At 45.1% G+C, this 26,884-nt stretch overlaps 1 protein-coding gene across 5 annotated transcripts in view; it reads left to right on the forward strand.

Annotated features, from left to right (window-relative positions):
• Nucleotides 1–26,884, forward strand: part of C1H15orf39 (chromosome 1 C15orf39 homolog) — a 184,048-nt gene that overhangs the window by 52,727 nt on the left and 104,437 nt on the right. For 2 of the 5 annotated variants that reach the window (XM_030186712.1, XM_030186719.1), the window contains exon 1: nucleotides 16,489–16,655. The exons of 2 other annotated variants lie outside the window; for them this stretch is intronic. The gene's annotated coding sequence lies outside the window, so the exon portion shown is untranslated. Of the gene's footprint in view, nucleotides 1–3,992; nucleotides 4,076–16,488; nucleotides 16,656–26,884 lie in introns of those variants that run through there. One more of the 5 variants, XR_003939964.1, reaches the window with a different exon arrangement.

Consider the following 26,884-nt stretch of genomic DNA (forward strand, 5'->3'; position numbering starts at 1 on the left):
CAGTAAAGGTAGATCTCTTACATCTTCTTCTGTAAAGACGAAAGCAAAGAATTCATTCAATCTCTCCACTGTGGCCTTGTCGTCCCTGAGTGTCCCTTTTAATCCTTCATGATCTAACAGTCCCATGGATTCCCTTACAGGCTTTCTGCTTCTGATGTTCCTAAAAAAAGGTGTTACTATGAGTTTTTCTCTGCACGACAAATTTTTCTTTATATTCTGTTTTAGCCTTCATTATCAATGCATTCCGCTCTTTTTGCCTTGCCTCACCCTATGCCTGGAACAATCTTCCTGAATCCCTACGCCAAGCCCCCTCCCTACCCATCTTCAAATCCTTGCTTAAAGCTCACCTCTTCAATGCTGCATTCAGAACCTAACCTTTCGAACATATAGGTTGCCCCAATCTGTCTGACCTATCAGATTAACTGTACTTTTGTCTTTAGATTGTAAGCTCTTCGAGCAGGGACTGTCCTTCCATGTTAAATTGTACAGCGCTGCGTAACCCTAGTAGCGCTTTAGAAATGTTAAGTAGTAGTAGTAGCTTGAAAGTGCTTATGTTGCTTCTTAATTTCTTCATTCAGATTCTTTTTCCATTCTTTGAAGAATGCTCTTTTGGCTCTAATAGCTTTTTAACCATGTTGGCTGTCATTTGCTCTTCTTTCTTTTGCAGTGAAGTGAACCCTTACAGAGTTGGTCTTCAAATCAGATTCAGAGAGATATGGGGGGGAGGGGGTAATCAAGCAGGTTTTGCACAGGGCAAGAGAGAGGATCTAGGGCCTTGTTCTCAAACCAAATGACAAACCTCCTCTATGTACAAGTATAACACCTCTCGATGGAATCTTTTCTGGAAGCTAGTAGGATCCTGGAGACACCCGCAGGCAGTTTAAGGGATGCAAATTCTACACTTTCAACATCCAGGCCATGAGGGCCAGAGGCTGGGGGTTGGGATGTAGAAGCGACCCATCGTTCTGTGTGTTGGTGTCTGAGGATCTAAAGCTGAAGAAACAATGCGACGGCCATGGCCAGAAGGATACTAGGCTGCAGAAGAAAGGAGGTGTTGATGCCCCTCTACAAGTTGTTGGTGAGGCCCCACTTGGAGTATTGTGTTCAGTTTTGGAGGCCATATCTTGCTAAGGATGTAAAAAAAAAATTGAAGTGGTGCAAAGAAAAGCTACAAAAATGGTATGGGATTTGCATTGCAAACCGTACGAGGAAAGACTTGCTGACCTGAACATGTATACCTTGGAGGAAAGGAGAAACAGGGGTGACATGATACAGACATTCAAATATTTGAAAGGTATTAATCCGCAAATGAACCTTTTCCGGAGATGGGAAGGCAGTAGAACTAGAGGACATGAATTGAGGTTGAAGGGGGCAGACTCAGGACTAATGCCAGGAAGTATTTTTTCACAGAGAGGGTGGTGGATATGTGGAATGCCCTCCCGCGAGAGATGGTGGAGATGAAAATAGTAATGGAATTCAAACATGTGTGGGATAAACACAAAGGAATCCTGTTTAGAAGGAATAGTTCCACAGAATCCACTCACACAGCAGATGGAAGGCTGGACAGTGAGGGCATCAGGAAGGCATCTCAGGACACACAGGAGCAGGACAGCAGCTGGGCAGCTAACAACGCAAGAGCGTCTAGACAAGTGTCCGACAGGGTTAAATGCTCCGCTTCGAAGTTGGCATCTGACATCATCCACTGGCGCTGGTGGCTGCAATACAGGTCCCGTGATGCTGCATGGGAGGCTACTCCCTCTGCTTGCCGGCAGCATGATCCAGCTTGCATAGAAGGCTCCCCTGCCATGCACCGGCAGTGTGAGCCACCTCTGAGTCACGGTAAGGCTGGGACAGGTTCCATTTGAGTACCCTTACAATTTCAGGGGGGGGGGGGGGGGGTTTATATGACCGAAAGAACCACAAGTGCTGCATCCCATCTGAAGACTAAATGAAAGAGGAAAAAAATGCACATGCAGTAGACTAGGACAGGCCTCACAACAGAGGAAGGTCAGAGAGGCGAATCCAAATGAGACAAATTCAACCACCCTAGTCAAAGTTCACAGTAATGGCAAGGTCGAAAGATCCCAGAAGGAAAGTGGTCTCTTTCTTATATTTCTTTTAGAGGCCAAACAAAACTATTTTTTTTTCAGTTTCAGCCAAAACAGAATCTGCGGCCAAAATGTGCAGCTCGGTTTCAACTCAAACTGGTCTCGCCCCCAAACAATAGCAGCCTCCTCTCCCTTCCCCATGCAAAGGCAGACCTGCCCCCCCCCCCCCCCCCAGGCCTACCTTAGAGTCCCTGGTGGTCAACTGATTAGTCGGGGCAGGAGCAATCCCCAGTCACTCCTGCCCTTGTCATTTTTGCCATCAAAATGGGTGCTACAAATCCCTGCAGCAATCTTGCAAGGCTGCTGCCAGAGGTTGGCATGGGCAGGAGTGACTAAGGATCACTCCTGCTCATTCTGGCTCCAATCTCAACATGGCTGCTGCAGGAAGAGGTGCTGGACCCTGGGGAGGGAGGGGAAGGAAAGAAGAAAATTAACTGAGGGAGAGAAAGAGAGGAGGAGAGTGGGAAATATGCTGGATAGAAGAGGGGAGTGTAGAATATAGGCATAGCCATATTACTTACCAAATACAATTAATAGTTTCTCATGGGAATACAGCACTGCTACACATGTGTTATCTGTAACCGTCTCTCTGAAGTAATGCTCTGATACAGCTGCTTATATACTAAAATAGACAAGCTAACAATTCATTTACTTCTGCAAGATATTTTCCACTTTTACTGGGTACTTTCCACAGAGGTCCATACAGTTCTCTTTTTCCCAGGATCTATTTCCCTTATGTTATTCCCCTTAGGTTGTTAAACCACATTATCCTGTTTATGAGGTTTTTATGACTTCTCTTTTCTCTGAAATGCCTGCACTCTTTTGGTACTTCTCCGAGAACAAAGGGTGTCTTCAGTATCTCAGAAGTTTCTGAAGTCACACAGGCTAGTTAACTGTTTATTCTTCTAGGCTCTGGTCTTAAGGCTCATAGCTGTGCCCATATTCTACAGGAGAGAGATAATAAAATGTGAGGGTGGGGGATGCAGAGTGTGGAGGAAGAGAAGAGGGAAGGGAGAGGCAAGGAGTCAGAGAAATGGTGGATATGAAGAGAGCATAGGAACAAGAATGCAGGGGTTCATGCTGGATGAAGCGGGGATAGTGAAACACAGGGGCAATACTTTACATGGGAAGAGGGCTAGGGACTCAGAGGGGCAATGCTGATAACATGGGAGGGACAGGGACACAGAGGAGCAATGCTGATCACAGGGGGAAATGCAGGGCAGGGAAAAACAGAGACACAGAGGGTAGATGCTGAATGAGAAAAGATAAGGACAGGCACACAGAGGAGAGATGCTGTATAGGTTGAATAGGGATGCATAGAGAACATGGATGGTGAACATGGAGAAAAGAGAAATGACAAATGGATAGGAGATCCTAGAAAGATTGGGGAAAAAACCCCAGAAGAATAGATAATACACTGAGATTAAAGTGAATAGAAAAATAAAATGCTCACACAACGAAGGTAGAAAAATGTATTTTATTCAGAATTTATTAGTTGGAATGTGTTGGCTTTTGGAAACATGCTTCTCTAATGTTTTGCATTTCTGTTTCTATTTCTCTAGTATTGCTGTATAGTGATGACGGTTTTAACTTTTCTATCCATTTATTGGTGTTCCTTTCCTTACTAATTTTTAATGTTTTTACCGTTTTGCAAACTGCACTGATCTGCTAGACAGCTAATTGTGGTATATCAAGCCTAAAGAATAAACATAAACATACATGCAGAGTCTGAATTTTTGAGGTTTTCAGTTCAGCTTTTTTTTTTTTTTTTTGCCTTTGTTTCATATTTGTTGAGTATGTGACTAAGGTGCAGTATTCTACTAACATGAAGTGCCTGTGTAATGATCTTATTGCAGTCATGTTTGTTTTATGTTTTTTCACTAGGTGGTGAATTGGTGCTTTAGGGCCTGGTGTAATATTTACAGTGCTGCCTTTTCATAGATAAAGTTGTTCCTCTGAATCCTGGGAGTTAGTGCTGTTATGGTATGGTAAGTTTCCAAGTGTGTTTTTGCACAAGTTTGTGTATAGTGTTTTGCAGTGAAGGTATTGTGTGTCGGTCTTATTGAGGTGACATCAGAAGTTTAATTGTAGTTTGTCGAAACATCAGACATGATTTTAGAAAATTTTGGTGGATCTGACATGTTGAGGTGGTTATCTTTATAGCGGACATTTGAGGAGTATTTAAATACTTGATACAATTTAGCTTAAAATATGTAACATGTCACCCATGAAGCAGAAGTCCATTTTTAGGTAAGCATGAAAGGCATGAGCATCATCTAGTTTCCATTTGTATGTCACCTTTCCTGTGTGGTGTGTATCTTTGTGACTGTGAAGGTCCTTGTGGTTCTTATGTTGTATTGTCAACATTGTCAGTAGTACACTATGCCATATTTTTTATTATTTAAATATTTGTACTGCTGTAATTGTCTATTGCTTATATTTGATTTATTCTTACTGTATACCACCTTAAGTGAATTCCTTCAAACAGGCGGTAAATAAATCGTAATAAATAAATTACTTGTCAATAAGAGTAGCCAGCAGACCTTCCCTGGACCGTAGTCCCTATATTTATACCAAGTGCTCTGGAAGATAAACCTCACTCATTGGCCTTCAATCTCAATCCTTAGGGTAGTAAGTCCATCTCTGCATTCTGGTCTTGCATCTTCCTTCCCTTCCTTACTCCTGTGTCCAACAGTTTCCTTACCCCTGTCCCATGCACAACAAAAAGTATTAGATATCTATTCATTGTTTTATGTGGTAAAATAGGTGTATCTATATATTCCCAGAATACTGAAAAAACTGTTGTTGTTGGGTTTTTTTTGTTTGTTTTAGTGCCTAATTCCCTGGAGTGTATGCATTGTGATTATCATCAGTGACAGAGGTTACTAGGACAACTCTTGGTTTATGTATGCTTATATGGCTTTTGCTGATAACTATTGATCTGTTGATTTGTATGCTCGTACGAAACATTACACATACACAGGTCAGTCAAGTCAAGACTAAACAAATCCTGAGCACCAGATTGCCATGGTGCCTGGAAAATGGACCTTGGCAATGGCAATTTTATGTCATCCAGAAGTCCTGTCTGTCTATGCTGCAGAAATGTACTTTTCTTACAACTGCACTATGCAGCCACCAAGCCCTCATTTTGAGCAACAAGGTTCATGAAGAACTTGTTGATCTTGCAGCTCTCAATCTGATGGGACAGCAAAATCAACAACCTCTGAGGGTGGAAGAGGAGGGAGAGAACATATGTGAGAGAGAAGGGGGTGTATACTGGCTTTGCAAAGGTGGGATGAGAGAGAAGCAGACTAGCTACTGGCCCCTAGGGAGGTGAAGGCATCATCTACGAACAATTCTTTCAATCCACTATAATTCTGTTGCCTAAAAGCACTATATATAGTAACATAGTAGATGACGGCAGAAAAAGACCTTCACGGTCCATCCAGTCTGCCCAACAAGATAAACTCATATGTGCTACTTTTTGTGTATACGTTACCTTGATTAGTACCTGTCCTTTTTCAGGGCACAGACCGTATAAGTCAGCCCAGCACTATCCCCACCTCCCAGCCACCAGCCCCACCTCCCACCACTGGCTTTGGCACAGACCGTATAAGTCTGCCCAGCACTATCCCCGCCTCCCAACCACCGGCTTTGGCACAGACCGTATAAGTCAGCCCAGCACTATCCCCGCCTCCCAACCACCAGCCCCGCCTCCCACCACCGGCTCTGGCACAGACCTAGCGCTATGTTTCACTAGCCAAGCTGCGTCGAGGATTCTGGGTTCCTTTGAACAGCAGGAGGCTATGCCAGATAACTACCCTTCTCGGTTTTTATTTTAAAAAGAGGCTCACAGTATCTATTAGTCTGCATAAAGGATCTTGAGTGAGTTCAGTCTTCAAACTCTATTGACGAGATTGTAAGTTTCATGGAGCAGTCTGTCTGTCCTGTGCCAGCTGTGTTCCCCTTTTAGCGCTACAAAGAGGTTAATGCAAGTCATAATAGTCCAGGTAACACACCTGATTGGTGTCTGTTAGGCTGAGGGACCTCGGTTTCCTTGTGGCCATGTGTGCTGGACTTTGGCTGCTGGCTGAAGTTTGCAGAGTCTAGTTTTTCTTGCCACTTTTATTCTTTGACCAGACAATTATGAACGCAGACGCCACGCTGGACCTGCCCCTCCCACTTTAGCCTCTCCAAACACTGACCGCTTATGTTGCTGGCCCAGCTGCATCACCCAAGGCTCCAAAACAGCCAAGTAACCCCCAAACTACTCATTACTGCCTTTCTGCTTGCCCCACTGCACCCGCCAAGGACCTAGCCGCCATATGAGTGAGCCAGAGGTTAATATCTGTGTTCCAAGACATGTGAGGCCTTTCCTCCATTTTGTCCTGAAAAGCCTCACTGTAGGTCAGGCAACTCCAACCCCTGAACCTTTGGTAAGCATCCAAGACTGTGTCCTCATAGGCCAAGAACAGGCATACTGATTAGGGTCATTGTATCCCCAAACATAGCCAGCCACAAGAAGTACCTGACTCAATTAATAATGTTCCATGACATTTTCTTGTTCTTAGCCATCTCACCCTTGGTCTTAGATTTCTTCTTCCTCCCTCTTTTTATCCTGCCTTTCATTAACTTAAAGATGTCAATGTATACTCTTCTTAATCTTCTTCCTGAATGATATGGGCACTTTTTCCCAAAGCTCTGTAAGAGCTAATAGGGCTGGTGTGCCCCTATCCCCATCACTACCAACCCCTTTCCTCACCTAAACCACTGGAGACTTGGAATCAGAAGCGGAAGCTGAAGAAGTAGAAGAGTCAGAGGAAACACAGGAAGATGAAGAACGTCTACACTTTTAACTCTTGCTATCTTCTTCTTCCTAGCCCCTTGTCCAGCCTTCTTGAAAGTAAGGACCCTTTATCCCTATGTTGAGAAGGTGGTTCCATCCTCACAAACAGAGCTGGCAGCGAACCTTTGGCAGCGAACCTCCCCAATGGGTAGTCTCCTTCGGACCCTATCACCTCATAGTTGACACGTGGTGCCTCCACCTAGGTAAAAAAAAGATGGTTAGTGGGTTCCGAGACCTTCTTCTCCCAGGAACTCAGTCTCTGCTCCAAACCTCCTGTGGGATGCAAGCTGGCAGGTAGTTAGAATGGCCCCTGAGAGCCCTTGGTTCCTGAGGCACTTTCCAGGATTAAACCATTCCAGAATCCAGCAGTTTATATGAAAATTAACTGGAACTTTTATTCTGCAACCAGCAGTTCAGTCTGTGCCCGCTCTTCTGAACGCCGTTGGCTGAAATCCCGTGCCCATGCTGACTTCATACATTTCAAATTCTTGCTGATCTCCTTCCAATCTGCTCTTTCACTTACCAAACAGGACTACTACATCCAGTTGACAAATTCTCTTGGCTCAAACCGTAGATGTCTCTTTGCCACACTGAACTCTCTCCTCAAAGTGCCTTCAACTCCTCCTTCACTTTCTCCCCAGACTCTGGCTGAGTACTTTCATGTAAGGTTCACAAGATTAAACTTGAATTCTCAACCAAGTCACCTCCACCTCTTCTTCCCTTAGTCCATTCTTTCAACCCTCCTTCAACCCCTTCAACCCCTGCCTCCTTTTCTTCCTTTTCTGAATCCAGTGATTCAATAGACCTGAGGATATGACAGATAAAAGGGATGACAGTAGGAGAGAGAATAACATGTATAGAATGTTTGTACGTTTGGGAAGCTTGCCAAATGCCCTTGGCCTGGATTGGCCGCTGTTGTGGACAGGATGCTGGGCTCAATAGACCCTTGGTCCTTCCCAGTGTGGCATTACTTATGTACTTATGTACTAAGTAGAAGGGTGGGAATAGGATCAGAGGAACAGTTAGTTTTGAGGAGGAAATTAATTGTGTAGTTTCCTTTTCAGTTACACAATTAATTTCCTCCTCAAAACTAACTGTTCCTCTGATCCTATTCCCACCCTTCTACTTAGTACATAAGTACATAAGTAATGCCACACTGGGAAGGACCAAGGGTCTATTGAGCCCAGCATCCTGTCCACAACAGCGGCCAATCCAGGCCAAGGGCATTTGGCAAGCTTCCCAAACGTACAAACATTCTATACATGTTATTCTCTCTCCTACTGTCATCCCTTTTATCTGTCATATCCTCAGTCTTTCACTTTCTATTGTGACTGTTCCTGCTGCCTTCAAACATGCCGTAGTCACACCACTCCTCAAAAAACCTTCATTGGACCCTACCTGTCCTTCCAACTACCATCTCATCTCTCTCCTCCATTTCCTATCCAAGATACTTGAACGTGCTGTTCACCGCCATTGTCTTGACTTTCTTTCATCTCAAGCTATTCTTGATCTACTTCAGTCTGGCTTTCGCCCCCTTCATTCAGCTGAAACAGCGCTTGCTAAAGTCTCCATTGGCCTGTTCCTGGCCAGATCCAAAGGTCTCTATTGTATCCTCATCCTTCTTGATCTATCTGCTGTTTTTTGACACTCTTGATCACCACCTACTCCTTGATACGCTGTCCTCACTTGGATTTCAGGGCATTTCATGGAGGCACTGCTGGGATTTTAATGGTTATAAAAGATAAACGTTTTGGTGTAAGCTGGCATTTGAGTGTGCTGGAAGAGATCTTTAAAGTGGCTGAAAGACTGGTTTCCAGCAATGGCACTATTTTGTGGATTATAAATTTGCTTTTACTAATGAATTGCATTAACATTTGATTTTCCCATGGATTACAAATAATTGGGCCTGTCACATAGGCCTGGAATTACAAATTTTGCTACTGGAGAGATTATGGGACCCAGTCCAGTAAAAGTTCAAAGTTTACTGACCAGGAAAAAGGCCAAGCTAACGGACAGAGTAAAAGCGATCCAAAACTGAGTACCTGGGAAACAGGGCAGGAGGAACTAGCATGGTGACATCAAGGTGGCAGTTCCTGGCCAGCTGGGAGTGAGGAGGAATTCTGTGCTCGGCTGAATGATTTAAAAACAGAGATAGAGATTGTCATGGCCATGCTGTATTGGACATGATTGGGGAATCCCCTCCAGAAGCTGCAGAGGAACTACAGGTCCAGCTATGAGTCTGGAGTTTCCATTTGGACCTTCTAAGGGATCGACTATATGCCCTGGAGGAACAGGAGTGGAATAGACTGGAGGCAGTGACCGAGAAGGAAGAGCGTTGGGCTGTGTGGGACTGTTTAAGGCAGCAGTTGGACCTGTTGGAGGACCGGATTGATGCCCTGAAGCCAACTGCGGGGGGGGGGGGGGGGGGAGATCCGAGTCCCGACCATGCTGGGGAAGTCAAGATGTCAGTGGAGGTGGGTTTGGAGAGTGCAATGACCCTGGTCATAGAGGATCCAAGCCCAAGCAGGGCTGGAGAGGAACAGGTGGCTGACAGTGACAGAGACTACACTGGGACTGGAAAGAGGGTCAAATTCATCTCTGTGAGCTCTTCGGGGGAGAGCTTCCTCAGGTCCGGGGTTTCCAAGCGGGCAGGGAACCTTCTCAACAGGCAGACTCCTTCGGACCCTTTCACTTAATAGTTGACACACGGTGCCTGAGCAAAAAGAAGTGGTTAGTGGGTTCCGAGACCCTCTTCTCCCAGGAACTCGGTCTCTGCTCCAAATCTCCTGTGGGGTGCAAGCTGGCAGTTAGAATGGCCCCTGAGAACCCTTGGTTCCCGAGGCACTTTCCAGGATTAAACCACTCCATAGTCCAGCAGTTTATATGAAAATTAACTGGAACTTTTATTAACTTCTGCAACCAACAGTTCAGTCTGTTCAAACCAATAAAAAATAGATAGCAGTCCAATATAAACTTGATTTTTGCAGAGTATTTACAAGAGTGCAGATCAGAAATATATACACTTTATACAGTTGCTTTCCTTGTCCATCCCTTCCAAGCGACAATCTACCCACATGAGCTGTGTGGTTCCTTTGTACGGGTTCCAGACTTGGGTGTCCTGGCTCCTTTATGAGATGGAACTCTCCCCAGTTCCTATCTCCAGCTCCTGACCGTGACTCCCCTTACCCACACTCCAGAGCTCCTGACAGTCTCCGCCCGTCTGGACTATGACTTGTCTCCTGTTTTCAACTCCACAGGATGTCAGTTCTTAATCAGGGACTCCCCTTTACTCCAACCTGGACTAATGGCAGGGGAAACTTGGACCACCAAAAGACCAAGTACAAGCACATGGTAATCTTTTTATGACCTAATTCCTCCCAACATGTCACTCATCCCCTTTCTGCACCATCTTGCTGCATTTTATTTCCTAACCCGCCCCCTTGGGCTGGGCTTACTTCCCACCCAGGGACCTTCTACTAGGGCTCTATCCTCTCAGTAACCCCATACAATAGGGGGTTTACACAGAGTTTTGCTACATGCTGGTGTATTTGTAGCATTGCAGGCTTGAAATAATGATACACTTCTTCAGGACTGCGATAAATGCATTAGGCCCAGCCTCTCTCAGGGACTAGAACCCATTGTGTGTACTATGCATGGTCAGGCTGAATCTAAGATTTTCTTTTCTGTATATCTAAGGGCCGCCTTTTATAGCTCTGAGGATAAATGTTTGACTGACCTGACCTACTGTGTCAGTCTGGTGTGTTTTAATTTCTTGGGCATCTACCTCTCCTTTCCACAAAATCCAAACGAGCTGCAGATGAAACTCTAAGCTTCCTCCAACACAAAAGTTGTCTACAATGGTTTTTATTAATTTCTTCTGAAGGACCTGCTTCTTATAGGTGCAGGCAAGGTTTAACAGCACCCCCTAAATCCCATTTAAGTATGTGTATTTATACTATTTAGTAATGCATGCTGACAGTATAAATGCACGTTTATGCAATAATATATGCTAAACAGCACATACATACATGTAAATTTAGTACACTCAGGATTGCACACTGATGGTAAAATTATGTCTTACCTGATAATTTTCTTTCCTTTAACCGCAGCAGATGAATCCAGGAACTGGTGGGTTAAGTCTGCCTACCAGCAGGTGGAGATAAGAGATAAACAAACTGAAGGCAGTAATGCCAGACGGCCAGCCCCTTTCTCAGTTAGTATGTCATTCGTAAGCAGTAACCAAGGCAAGAACATGAAAACAACAAGAAACCATCCTCACTATTAAAAACAGAGAACCAAACAACAAACTTGAAACAACTTCCACTTGTTCCACAAATCAGAATCCTTTCCATGTTCCCATATCTGTCTGAACTCTGCAAAAAAGAACCCGGAAGGAAAACCATCTACTCCATGCAGAAAACGAAAACAGTCGGCTGAGCTAGTGAGGGATCCTGGATTCATCTGCTGCGGTTAAAGGAAAGAAAATTATCAGATAAGACATAATTTTACCTTCCTTGTCACCTGCAGCAGATGAATCCAGGAACTGGTGGGATGTACCAAAGCATTCCCTAAGTAGGGTGGGAAGCCGATGCTCCCCACGCCAACACTCCCGTCCCAAAACTTGCATCTTCCCAAGCTGACACGTCTAATCTGTAATGCTTCGCAAAAGTATGACGGGATGCACAAGTAGCTGCCCAACAAATCTCTTCCAGAGATAGGGCAGACGTCCCTGCCCACGAAGCCATCTGCGCTCGAGTAGAATGGGCCTTCAGGGCCACTGGAGGCGACCGACCGTGTAACACATACGCCACCCCAATGGCCTCCTTAATCCAGCAAGCAATGGAAGCCTTAGAAGCCACCTCACCTCTCTTCGAGTCAGCTAAGAGCACAAAGAGATGATCCGAGCAACGAAATGCGTTAGAAACCTGCAGGTACCTAAACAAAGCTCTCCACACATCCAGGAAACGAAGCAACGCATACTCCTCCGGATAATCCTCTTTTCAAAAGGAAGGAAGATAAACTGCCTGATTGACATGAAAAGCCGAAACCACTTTTGGCAGAAACGACGGCACCGTCCGAATTGACACTCCTGCTTCAGAAAACTGCAAAAAATGATCTCAGCAAGCCGAAGCTATGGCCACCAAAAACACTGTGTTAAGTGTAAGATCCTTCTCAGAGGCCTTGTTCAAAGGCTCAAAGGGTGGGGCCTGCAGGGCTCGCAGCACCACATTCAAATGCCATGACGGGCACGGCTGTCGCACAGGAGGTCGAAGACGAAGAGCCCCGCGGAGGAAACAAACCACATCTGAGTGAGCTGCCAATGAGGAGCTGTCCAGTTTGCCTTGAAAACAGGCTAGTGCGGCCACCTGAACTCGAAGGGAATTATATGCCAATCCCTTTTGAAGACAGTCCTGAAGGAACACCAAAATAACCGGAACGGATGCCTAAAAAGGCGATTTGGCATGCAGACCACACCACGCCGAGAAAGTTTTCCACACCCGCGCATATGCTGTCGAAGTGGACTGCTTCTGTGCCCCCAAAAGAGTGGCAATGACTGGTCCTGAAAATCTCTTCTTCCTCAGCTGCCGCCTCTCAATAGCCAGGCCGTAAGACCAAAGCGGGAGGGATTTTCCTGTACTGGGCCTTGATGCAGAAAATCAGGAGTCACCGGCAGCCGCAACGGGGGATCAGAGCTCCCGAACGAGATCCGCATACCACGGACGCCAGGACCAATCTGGAGCCACTAGAATGACCGGCCCCCGATGCCACCCTATGCGACAAAGAATCCTCCCTATCAGAGGCCACGGAGGAAACACATGGCAGCTGCTGTTCCTGCCAGGGCTGGAGAACAGCATCCAAGCCTGCGGTTCCTGAAGAACTAGGGAACTTTGTCATTGCAAGCCGAGGCCATGAGATCCATCACCGGTACTCCCCAACGCTGACATATCAACCGAAACGTCAAGTCCAACAGCGTCCACTCTGCTGTGTCCAAAAGATTCCGCCTGAGAAAATCCGCTTGAATATTGTCCTGACCTGTAATGTGTGCTGCCGACAGACACAGAACATGAGCTTCCGCCCACACCAGAAGATGAGACGCCTCCTCTGCCAGGGGACGACTGCGAGTGCCTCCCTGCCGATTGATGTAGGCCACCGTCATGGTGTTGTCCGAGAACACACGAACTGCTTGACCTCGCAGAAGGTCTTGAAAACTCCGCAGCGCATTTGCGACTGCTCGCAACTCCAGGTGATTTATCGGCCAAGTCACTTCGAGTGGGGTCCAAGATCCCTTGGCTACCTGATGTAGTCAATGGGCCCCCCAACCAGCAAGGCTGGCATCCGTCACGACCACCACCCAATTGGGAGAAGCCAAAGGAACGCCCTTCTGTAAATTGGCCGGCCGGAACCACCATGCAAGACTGTCCCTGGCTCGGCTTGACCAAGGAAGGCACCGCTGATAATCCATTGACATCGGCGACCATTTGCTGAAAAGGAAGATCTTAAGAGGCAGCATGTAAGCACTTGCCCACGGAATGACCTCTAAGGTTGCTGTCATGGAACCAAGGAGCTGAACATAGTCCCACACTTGAGGATAGCGATGACTCAACAAGGTCCAGACTTGGGAAAGTAACTGTAAAGGACTAAAATACAAGCTGATGCATGCCACTACCTTCTCTTACATGAGCACGCAGTTATGGAATGCACTACCTACAGACCTGAAAACAATCATTGAAATAACCATTTTTCGCAAAGCCCTGGAGACACCTCTTCAACAAAGCCTACAACGAGAACCGATAACCTCACTAATCCACCTCACCAACCTACTCAGTTATGAAAACCCACCTTCTATAACTACCCTAATCACTCCCTTCTTCTTCTCTCTTCCCTACTTAATCTCGGCACAATACTAACCGTATCTGATACCCTAGAATGACAATGTTAATAAAACTATGTAAGCCACATTGAGCCTGCAAATAGGTGGGAAAATGTGGGATACAAATGCAATAAATAAATAAAACTTGGTCCTCCGACCCACGGGAAGAAACATCTTCCCCTGATTCGTATTGAATCGCACTCCGAGGTACTCCAGGCTCTGAGTAGAAACCAGATGACTTTTGTCCATATTGACCACCCAACCTAAGGATTGCAGGACTACAATCACCCGGTCGGTGACCACTCAACTCTCCTCCGCAGTAGTCGCCCAAATTAGCCAGTCGTTGAGATAGGGATGCACCCGAATCCCTTCCTTCCACAAAAATGCCGCCACCACCACCATGACCTTGGAGAAGGTGCGTGGGGCAGTGGCCATTCCGAAAGGAAGGGTCCGAAACTGGAAGTACTGGCCCAGCATTGCAAATCTGAGAAATCGCTGATGAGGCTGCCAAATGGGAATGTGCAGATAAGCTTCTCACAAATTGAGAGCTGTAAAAAACTCGCCTGGTTGAACAGCAGCAATAACTGCTCTCAACATCTCCATGCGGAAGTGTCTGACTCATAAAAACTGGTTTACTTTCCCGAGATCGAGGTCGAAAAGCCCCGCCTTTCTTTGGAACCACAAAGAAGATGGAGTACCGGCCTGTGCGCCGCTCGAGAGGAGGGACAGGTACAATAGCCCCTTATCCACAGAAGGTCTCGCAAACAGACCCCAAGAAAACTCTATGCATTTTAAGGGAGGAGAAATCCTCTGGGGAAAGCCCAATAACGCCTGACTACACCCAGACCCCCCCCCCCAAGAGGTTCAATGCCAGAAGCTGCAGCAGTAGCGTGGGGGGGGGGGGGGAAGGTCCTCTTCAGCAAATAAGCCTGATGGAGGAGCAAAATAAACTCGGGTGAAAACCCCTCCCCCTAAGCGGAGGAACCCGCAGCCATGGCCCCTGAGCCACAGCCAGCAGTGCCTGACGGTCCCCCAGACTCCCCTAACATCGGAGAAACTTTGCCCAAAACTGCTACCGGAGCCGGCACCGCGGTGGTTCGCAAAATGGCACGCAAATTGCCGGGCTCAGGGCGGGAAAGCACGCTCTCGGGGGGGGGGGGCCACCGCTCCATCAAGTCCCACCAAGTCAGTGCACCCCGCACTGCAAAGACCCGCTGCCGAACGTCGTTTCCCGCATCGGGAACACCGCTTAACAGCCTCAGCTGCCATCTGTCCCTGTACACAAAAAACCCTGCAGCACTTACCCACAGCCAGGAAAAGCGTGGGACCTGCAACAGGAGTCGAGGAGAAACGCTCCGACTCTAATCCCAGTCAAGGCTCAGACAAGCTGGCAACACAGACAGAACTCAGATGGGCAGGAACACAGCTCTGCTCTCACAGAAAACACGACTCCCCTCTGGTTCTGTTCTTTTTTTTTTTTTTAATAAATCTTATGGTTCTCTTTTTTTTTTTTAGTGAGGAGGCAGAAACAAATAGGGAAGGAAAAGAACAGTAAAAGCCTGTTCAGAGGGAATTTGAGGTGCAGCAGGGACCCAGAACCTGGGTATGCTGCCAAAGGGGACACCTTCAGTCTGCCACCCCCGGCTCAAACTGGCCACCGGCCCAGGAGCACCCTCAGCAGCCTTGGATCCAGGAGCTGGAGAAAAGCCGTCCACCACTTGCTGGAGATAGTGACATACTAACTGAGAAAGGGGCTGGCCGTCTGGCATCACTGCCTTCAGTTTGTTTATCTCTATCTCCACCTGCTGGTAGGCAGACCTAACCCACCAGTTCCTGGATTCATCTGCTGCAGGTGACAAGGAAATGACATTTCAAGTTTCAAGTGCTTGTGAATACAAACTTTCCTAACATATACACACAACACATAAAAAATTGAAGGCATTGTAAGCACTTTTACAGCCGTCTTTAACCTTTGATGGGGCAAGGAACAACTGCTGGAGGAGAGAACAATTCCCAGAATGACCACAATAAGGGAAAACAGACTGCAGGTGTCACCCCCACAACAGCTGGCTTCTTTCCAAATCTGCAAGACTTTCAGTAATTTGGGCTGTGCTCAGATTCTTGTGAGAATGGCGTGGGAGTCTAGGTACTACATGGCACCAATCACTGACAGCCACATACTGCTACAAGGAAACAGCTGCTCTGGAGTGATGCCTACAAGACTACTGGAACCCTTGAGTTCTGTGAAACCTCATTTGAAAAACACTGTTCTAAAAATGTTGAACCATTTTGAGGTTTTTTTTTAAAGTATGATGGCATTTAAAAACTTTTAAATATGACAAGTGCACTTAAACATGCACATCACTACACACACACAATCTGTATATGACGTGGGACCTGATTGCTTTGGTACCCATTTCTATTAGGATATTTTGAGGCTTATTTTCAAAGTACAGAGACTTACAAAGTTACATAGATTACTATAAGCCTTTTTTTTTTTTTACTGAAGATGGCCGCCGACTAGAAGGACATGAGCAATCAGCTCTGTGGACCTTGGTCAGATCCCAGTCACTGAGGGCAGGAGAGGACTGAGCACAGACACAGATGTAGACCAACTGGTGGCCGGCGCCAGGGCCAACCTGGTGATCCACGATAAAGTAGGGCAGCAGAGGAAGACCTGCGTCTTTGAAAGCAGCAGGGGCCGGGGACAGACTCACATTGGAGCATCTTCAGGTGATCCCTGCACGTCACTATGAGCCTGGAACAGAGCCACCGCTGGGACCGAACTCCAGTGGCTGGACTGTCTGGAACTGCAAAGCAAGGCCTAAAGGTAATTCCCATCATGGTCAGATGCCACATGGTGGAGGGCACCCGGTGCCAGGAGGACCAGGGGTGCAGCGGACACCAGTTCCCATGGGAGACTGGTGGGGAACCCACGTGGCCCTCCAGTGTACGGTCCTCGACAGCATGCATAATGCATTCTTTTCCCTTATAGAATGTTTAAATCCAGTGCAATGTGATTAAATAACATGAAATGTATTACATGCAAATGCATGCAAAGCAGTTATTATGCAAATGAGCAGCACAGGAAACATCAGGAAATTCTTGAACCTTAGCTCCCATTAAAAAAGTGTATTCTGATTCTGGAAATAAAATGTTATTTTCTCTATCTTGTACAAATAATACTAATAACATACTTTTCTTAACCACTTCCTCAGCTGGCTTCTCAATAATCTCAGTAAGGTTCAATGCAAAGCTAGCAACAGGTCATGTAAGCTGACCCATGACCTATTTGACCCGTACAGCTAGTGACCCATGACCCATCAATTATGTTGCCCATTATCCATATACTAAATATAATCATTGACAATTCCATAACCTTTGCATAAGTCATTTCAGCAGCATGTTTCATGTCCTTTGAGGACAGTTGACAATGCCTGCACAGTTTCTGGATACAAGTAGTTGTCAAGCTACCATAGAACAAGCTCAGCAAAAAGCCCAGGAGGACCATCCAATGATAGGGGCCATCTGCTGTCAAACCATTGTTCTGTGTCCCTGGTGTCCGGTATCTCTCTTCTCTCTCCCTTCCTCTCCCCCCCCCCCCCCCCGGCAGTCCTCCAAACTTGCATTGCAGCGATGAAAGTGGGTAGCCTCCAGCCGGCCCTGCCATGACCTTTCCTTTGCTGCATCCTGCTCCAGTGATGTCACTTCCTGTGGGTGGGCAACAGCAGAGGAAAGGCCATGGTGGGGCCAGCCAGAGGCTACCTGCTTTCAGCAGATGGACAAACCTGTGGGATGGAGGGATGAGATGAAGTGAGAGATGCCAGAACTGGGGGGGGGGGGGGGTGCACAGATACTAAGGCTGTGAGGGTAGGGGAGAAGATAAAAGTAGACCTTGGAGGAGAAAAGAGGGGGAGACATGCTGGATGGGAGAGGGAGAAAGATGCTGGACTGGGGGGGGGGGGGGCAGAGGAAAGGGAGACAGAGAATGGACAAGGGGAAAGAGAATGGATAAGAGACAGAAGGAAGATGGATGGGGGACACACAGAGAGAAGAAATGTCAAAAGGACAGGAGACCCTTGAAAGATAGTTAAGGAAAAAAAAAAACAACAACGTATGAGAGACACTTGGACCAAGGCAAGACAACAAAGGTAGAAGAAAATAATTTATGAATTTATTAACTATAGTATGCAAGCTTTGGGAAATGTGCACTTCTGATATTTAACATTTCAGTGCATCTCTATTACTATGACAGTTTTTTTTTAATTGTGTCTGCTATTGCAGGGTTTGTTTATTGGAGATCTGAAAGGGGTTCTTCCTCCCCCCTCCCCATCAAGTCCCCACTATCCACTACTTTTGGAGAAATGGAGTTATAGGGGGCCCATTCAGTCCTTGGTATGCCACTGGTTGTTGCATTGTGCTGTAATATTACGAGCACTGAAATGCCTTTCCATTCAGCAGATGAAGAGGGAATCATGAATATCTTCCTACCAATGTCTGAAAGTATGGAAAAATCTGTTATTCTGCTCCCCACCCCCCACCCCCTTCAAATTGGACCAAATTCTCCAAGATAGACAGTATGTGGAATCAGTTCCATAGTATACTTTGTTCTCTCTATGAGTCCTGTCAGCTAGTGGTACACCACGTTTTGCTTGTGCCAGTTGCTTTCGAGTGAATCAGTTTGAAACCAGTCAAATGGATTACTTCTCATTTTCTTGGTCGCAGGTGCATCAATGCTTCCTGATGTAGAAACAGAATTCATAACTTCACGCACTGACAAGTTTGATGGTGGTGTTGCTGTTAGTATTTCTGATTCAATCTCTGATGCTTCGCTCACTAGTGACTAACTTTCTCTGGCATGTTTGGAAAAAAAAAATGGTCACGGTTGCAACAAGTGCTTATAAACAGGAAGTGTTGTGTAAAATTAAGATCAAGGAATGTCCTAACAATAGCAGCTGGTTAAGGCTGCTAGAAACTCCTTCTATAGCAGAGAAATTGGGGCACTTTCCAAAGACTGTGGCTGATAGAGGGTGTAAAACACAGGCAAGGTGTTCTGCAGAGTAGGAACATTGCCAAATTCCAGAACATCAAAGAGAACCAGGAACACATCTAAGAATGATAAAAGATCAAAATTGATTTGAACTACATTTTCTTATTTCCTGTCTCTTAGAACATGCAAAACAGTTTCATGGCTCTAGTAAACAGATGTAAACATTCCCCACTTAAAACTACTCCATGGCCTTAGTTTGCTGCTGTGTTTCAAAGATTGAAGTAGAAGTGAATGTATTCCAGATGCTTGGTTTACATATTTGATGAACCTGTGGCAAAAACTATCAAGCTGATGAAGATAAAATCATTTTCCTGGCTGTACCTGTGAATGTGTTTAGGCAATGACAGGAGCAATCCACATAGGTTTCTGACACCGTTGCAGCAACAATTTTAGATTCTCATTTGTGCATGGTATATTGATAAAACTCAACCCCAGTTCATTTAATGTTTCATCAATACATTTTCTGTATATTTCACGCCATGTTTCTCCAGAAAGTATTCACACTTGTACATGGCATGTTTCACCTGCCAATTTTGAACCAGAAAACTGTGAAATCACTGTACGAGTTCTTATTAATATAATCGTCATACTAGTGCAGAAAGATATGGCATTCTGTTTTAGCTGCAAGAGAAACTTGTTTTAGATTTCCTCTTGGTATTCTTTATATCTTATCAAATACAGCAGTTCTAACAGTATAAGGCCCATATATAAACCATAAGTGTTGCCATGTTTGCTACCAAACTGGAATGTCCAAATTATGAACAGGGGAAAACAAGGGACATAGACGTCTGTATGGCAGCATTCTTTGAAAATGGCCACACAGACGTCCATGCAGAGCAGAGGGACAGCGTAGTGGTTAGAGCAGTGGACTGTGAACCAAGGAACTCAGGTTCAAATCCTACTCAAATTCTGTTTTTGTAATTGTGATCCCTCCAGGAACAGCAACATAAGTACATAAGTAGTGCCATACTGGGAAAGACCAAAGGTCCATCTAGCCCAGCATCCTGTCACCGACAGTGGCCAATCCAGGTCAAGGGCACCTGGCACGCTCCCCAAACGTAAAAACATTCCAGACAAGTTATACCTAAAAATGTGGAATTTTTCCAAGTCCATTTAATAGCGGTCTATGGACTTGTCCTTTAGGAATCTATCTAACCCCTTTTTAAACTCCGTCAAGCTAACCGCCCATACCACGTTCTCCGGCAACGAATTCCAGAGTCTAATTACACGTTGGGTGAAGAAAAATTTTCTCCGATTCGTTTTAAATTTACCACACTGTAGCTTCAACTCATGCCCTCTAGTCCTAGTATTTTTGGATAGCGTGAACAGTCGCTTCACATCCACCCGATCCATTCCACTCATTATTTTATACACTTCTATCATATCTCCCCTCAGCCGTCTCTTCTCCAAGCTGAAAAGCCCTAGCCTTCTCAGCCTCTCTTCATAGGAAAGTCGTCCCATCCCCACTATCATTTTCGTCGCCCTTCGCTGTACCTTTTCCAATTCTACTATATCTTTTTTGAGATACGGAGACCAGTACTGAACACAATACTCCAGGTGCGGTCGCACCATGGAGCGATACAACGGCATTATAACATCTGCACACCTGGACTCCATACCCTTCCTAATAACACCCAACATTCTATTCGCTTTCCTAGCCGCAGCAGCACACTGAGCAGAAGGTTTCAGCGTATCATCGACGACGACACCCAGATCCCTTTCTTGATCCGTAACTCCTAACGCGGAACCTTGCAAGACGTAGCTATAATTCGGGTTCCTCTTACCCACATGCATCACTTTGCACTTGTCAACATTGAACTTCATCTGCCACTTGCACGCCCATTCTCCCAGTCTCGCAAGGTCCTCCTGTAATCGTTCACATTCCTCCTGCGACTTGACGACCCTGAATAATTTTGTGTCATCGGCGAATTTAATTACCTCACTAGTTATTCCCATCTCTAGGTCATTTATAAATACATTAAAAAGCAACGGACCCAGCACAGACCCCTGCGGGACCCCACTAACTAACTACCTACTGTACCTTCAGGCTTGCTGGTGGCTTATGTATTTAGGTACATTAGATATTGTTTTGTTTCAGGAGGGCTCACAATTACAAAACACACAAAAGAGATTTATAAAGAGCCCCAGAGGCTGTGTTCACATCGGGCACCTACAAATCAGGTCAAATAATACACTTTTAATTTACTAAAATTACTTACTTACTTCTTCTCAGTCTATGTTGGGATACCCATCCTGAATGTTATTTTGAGTTTTCTTTCCTTCATGTAGTTAATTGCATTTGTTTTGTTTGGATAAGGGCAACCTTTTGCCCCCCTGCAGTTTTCAAGCAAAAACCCTTTCGCTTTGCTTGTGATCTGAGCTGGATCTTCAACAACAACAACAAAACCCTCCAGTGATCTGCATCAATTGGCTCATCAAAGGACATCAGGATCAGAAACTGAACAATCTGAGAGTTGAAATTCATATCTTTAACTTATTTTACCTCTAAATTTCTGATATCCTGCTGACTCTCCCTCTGCATTAAATTTTTCAAATGAATTCACACAGGAGTGGAATACAGTAATTTGATTTACCTCTCTAGCAAACAGAAGTGCCTTGTTAGTTTTTAAAAAGTTTAGTACCTAATATCTATTTTATCTTGTTTCAAGATTTTAAAGCACAAAATATAGAAGAATAAGCAGTTCTACAGGACTGACTAACTACATATCTGCTAGATCAGTAGTGCCCAACCTTTTCTCAGTTGGGACATACCTGATAGTCAATGCTCACATATCTGACGCACTTTATACATAACATTCACAGACCTTTGGTCTGATACAGTATGGCAATTCTTGTGGATACAGAGGATGTTTACATTTAATTCATAAGAATCCTCCCCCCCCCCCCCCAAAAAAAAAAAAAAAAAAAGATGCAGATCATAAATAGAATATTTCCTCCATGGAAGTTACCATACAAAAAATATTATAAATCATGCTTGTTTCTACATATTCTGATTCTCATGCCATCTGAGTAATGGCAACATAATTCTCTCCATTGTGAAATACAAAACCTGAAAAAAAATCCTAACTCAACATACTTGTAGTAGACATACTGTACAACAATAGCATTAATTCCTATTATTCAAACTACATGAACCCTTCCTATGAATAGGCAGACTACAAATATTACACAGGGCCCTAGAACACCAATATACCTAATACTGGTAGAACAGCACAAGTGGAAGAGTGCTACAGAGAAACTACATGCAAACAGAACAGCACACCTTGGTCAACCACAGAACAAGGAATCACAAATTAGATACAGAAATATAAAGGCAAAAATTTAACTGGGAATCTCAAGAAGTTAAACTAGGTAGGTACCACAACATAGGAGAAATAAAACAGAAATGCATTTCTAACAAATATGCAGACATCCGTGATGCACATTTCCCAAAGCTAACATATTCCACCTAATAAATTCAAAATAAAATACATTTTTTTTCTACATTTGATGTCTGGGCATTTTATTTTTCCAAGCATGTCCATCTCAGGTTTTTTTTTCTGCTTTGTCTTGTGCTGTTTTTCCAGTGAGTGCTGTCCATTTGACCTTTCTCCACTTTCTCTTACCTTTTTCCATTCTTTCACTTCATATATATACCATAAGACAAACTAAAAGATTATATTACAAAACTGAAATTGGACCAAACTACAAGGACACACATAAACTCTTCCAACTTGTGAATAAACTAATAGATATTACACCAGTCACAACCAATAGCAAAGACGCACCAGGAGCAGATAATCTCGCGAAATACTTCAATGAGAAAATCGTACAATTGCGACTTAAGATACCTGTCAGTACCATCGACTATGCTGAATTCCTTGACTGTTTAGACCCAGACCCTGGCGTATATCCAGCAGACAGAACCTGGACCAACTTCGAGACATTATCAAAGGAAATCATCTCCCAAACACTCAAAAGATTTGCCAAATCTCATTGCAAACTAGACACATGTCCAAACTACCTTATGACATTTGCTCCTCAACAATTTATAACAGACATAACGAAACATTTGAACTATGTGTTACAAAATGGACTCTTCCTGAAGGAGAAAGGAAACATTCTACTTACCCCCATACCAAAAGACGCAAAGAAAAGTGCCAGCGAACTAACCAGCTACAGGCCAGTAGCATCCATTCCCTTAATTACCAAACTAACAGAAGGGATGGTGACCAAACAACTCGCAAACTATTTAAATAAATTCTCAATACTCCACGACTCCCAATCAGGATTTCAATCTAACCACAGTACTGAAACAGTACTAGTTACTCTCATGGCTAAATTCAAACAAATGATCGCAACTGGAAAGAACATACTACTCCTACAATTTGACATGGTTGATCATGGAATACTACTACATATCCTTGAGTACTTCGGAGTTGGAGGTAACGTTCTCAATTGGTTCAAGGGATTCTTAACCACACGATCATACCAAGTGATATCTAACTCGACTACTTCAGCCACATGGATACCTGAATGCGGAGTCCCACAGGGATCCCCCCTCTCACCGACTCTATTCAACTTAATGATGGTACCCTTGGCCAAACTATTATCAAACCAAAACCTCAACCCATACATATACGCTGACGACGTAACGATTTACATCCCATTTAAACAAGATTTAAAGGAAATTTCCAATGACATCAACAAAAGTCTCCATATCATGCACTCATGGGCGGATACATTTCGGCTGAAACTTAACGCAGAAAAAACCCAATGCCTAATACTTACCTCTCAACATAATATGAACAAATTCACCACCATTAGCACACCAAATCTGAATCTTCCAATTTCGGACACCCTAAAAATTCTTGGAGTTACCATCGATCAACACCTAACACTTGAGAGCCACGCGAAAAACACAATCAAGAAGATGTTTCACTCAATGTGGAAATTAAAAAGTACATAAGTACATAAGTAATGCCATACTGGGAAAAGACCAAGGGTCCATCGAGCCCAGCATCTTGTCCACGACAGCGGCCAATCCAGGCCAAGGGCACCTGGCAAGCTTCCCAAACGTACAAACATTCTATACATGTTATTCCTGGGATTTTGGATTTTTCCAAGTCCGTTTAGTAGCGGTTTATGGACTTGTCCTTTAGGAAACCGTCCAACCCCTTTTTAAACTCTGCTAAGCTAACCGCCTTCACCACATTTTCCGGCAATGAATTCCAGAGTTTAATTACACGTTGGGTGAAGAAAAATTTTCTCCGATTTGTTTTAAATTTACTGCACTGTAGTTTAATCGCATGCCCCCTAGTCCTAGTATTTTTGGAAAGCGTGAACAGACGCTTCACATCCACCTGTTCCACTCCACTCATTATTTTATATACCTCTATCATGTCTCCCCTCAGCCGTCTCTTCTCCAAGCTGAATAGCCCTAGCCTCCTTAGTCTTTCTTCATAGGGAAGTCGTCCCATCCCCGCTATCATTTTAGTCGCCCATCACTGCACCTTTTCCAATTCTACTATATCTTTCTTGAGATGCGGCGACCAGAATTGAACACAATACTCAAGGTGCGGTCGCACCATGGAGCGATACAATGGCATTATAACATCCTCACACCTGTTTTCCATACCTTTCCTAATAATACCCAACATTCTATTCGCTTTCCTAGCTGCAGCAGCACACTGAGCAGAAGGTTTCAGTGTGTTATCGACGACGACACCCAGATCCCTTTCTTGGTCCGTAACTCCTAACGTGGAACCTTGCATGACGTAGCAAGAGTAAGACCTTTCTTCCCAAGGACTGTCTTCCGTAACCTGGTACAATCAATGGTGCTCAGTCATCTAGACTACTGCAAAGCACTCTACGCCAGCTGTAAAGAGCAAATAATCAAGAAACTTCAGACAGCCCAGAACACTGCAGCTATACTCATATTTGGAAAAACAAAATATGAAAGCGCCAAACCCCTACGAGAAAAACTACACTGGCTCCCACTTAAAGAACGCATCACATTCAAAATCTGCTCCCTAGTTCACAAAATCATTCACGGAGATGCACCAGCCTACATGTCAGACCTGATCGACTTACCACCCAGGAATGCTAAAAGATCATCCCGCACATTCCTTAATCTGCACTTCCCCAACTTCAAAGGTCTCAAATACAAACTAATGCACACATCAAACTTTACCTACTTTAGTACACAGTTATGGAACGCATTGCCACGCAACTTAAAAACGATCCACGAACTAACTAACTTCCGCAAACTACTGAAGACCTATCTCTTTAATAAGGCATACCACAAAGATCAACAAATGTGAACATACACAACTCCTCCACTTATATTCAGAATTGTCTTACAATATCTGCTTGTTATACTAATATCATGTTTTATCATTTTCATGTTACCCAATATCCTTCTGTAACACTAAATGTCTATTTTATTATAATATAATTTCCACGTTTCATGATGTATTGTAAGCCACATTGAGCCTGCAAAGAGGTGGGAAAATGTGGGATACAAATGCAATAAATAAAAAAAGTCTACTAAGTGCAATTTACTGCCTACACAGCCCAAGAAGAAGCACACTATCAAGGTCTGTGCAGCTGCATCTCCTCCCTCCCTTTCCTCCATCCCCCACAGTCCAACATCTGTCTCATACTCACCCTCTTCCCCCCCCCCCCAAATGGTCTGATATCTACCCCTTGACCCCAGCCTCTCCCCCACCTTCCTTCTGGGTGTGACACCTCCTTTACTCCCCAGTCTGGCATCTCTCCTGTTCCCGTACCCTTGCAGGTCTAGCAACTCTTCCTCCCTCTACCACCTCCCCATGGGTTCAGCAGCTCTCACTCTTCCTTCCCCTTCTACCCCCTTGCGGGTGCAGCACCTCTCCTTCAGCTAGCCAGACAGCCCCCTCCCCCCACACGTGGATGTAGCACTTCTCCCTCATTCTCCCTCAGCAAGTCAGCCTCCCCCAGGCTGCAAAAACTTTGTTCGCTAGCAGGGGTAGTGATAACAGGCTACTTGAGCTGACCCAGAGCCTGTCTTCCACTACTGTCCCGCCTGTGTATAAACAGGAAGTCGTGTCACAGGGGCGAGACAGTAGTGGAGAAAAGGCTCCAGGTCAGCTCCGGCAGCCTGCTATCGCTGCCTCTGCCGGTGAACAACTCAGGTTTAAGCAGCCCGGGGTGGGGAGGGGGGGGGGGGGAATCGAGCTGGCTGGCTAGCCAAGGAAGGATGAGGAGAAGCTGCTGGACTCATGGTGAGAGGGATGAGGAACAAGAAACTGCAATACAAATACTGGACAAAAAAAAAAAGTGCTGCAGTTTGAGTGCTGGCCCCGCAACACACTGATTGAGAACCACTGTCCTAGAGAATCTCAATTCCTAGGAAGCAGACACTTCAAACTGACTCGGTCTCTCATCAAGCACTATCTGCATAATAAACACTCTACTGCCAAAGACACTGGCTTTTTGTTATACTAATGCCCAGATGATCAGAAGCAATGGCACCAGAGGCCACTAGCGTCCGACTAGCGCCCGCATTTGCTGGCGCACAATGATCAGAGCTGGCAAGTACATGAAACAATGAGCTCGCTGACTCTGAACGCAATGAGCATGCAAAAAACGATCTCCCGCATTCCTCCACAATGCTCAGCAGGCAGCTGAGTTAGGGTTGTGCTGAGCAGGGGAAGAATAGGGGAGACCAGCAGTCACAGCCCTAGTGGTCCGGTGGACCCCAGACTCCCCCAAACATGTAAACCCCCCTGAAAATAAATAAAACCTTTTTGGTCCAGTGGGGCCCTTGGCAGGACCCCAACCTCCCCACCCAAAACTTAACCCTGGTGGTCTAGCAGGGCCCCCCCTACCTTGATGAAAGGAGGAGGGACTACTCTCCTCTCGCTGGGCACATCCTCAAAATGGCAGCCCTGCCCTCTTGACCCCTGCCCAGGAAAGATAGTACAGCGAGCAAGCATAGGCCTGATTGAGGGGGAGACACAAAAATT

Source organism: Microcaecilia unicolor, chromosome 1 (assembly GCF_901765095.1).
Source record: "Microcaecilia unicolor chromosome 1, aMicUni1.1, whole genome shotgun sequence".
NCBI lineage: Eukaryota > Metazoa > Chordata > Amphibia > Gymnophiona > Siphonopidae > Microcaecilia > Microcaecilia unicolor.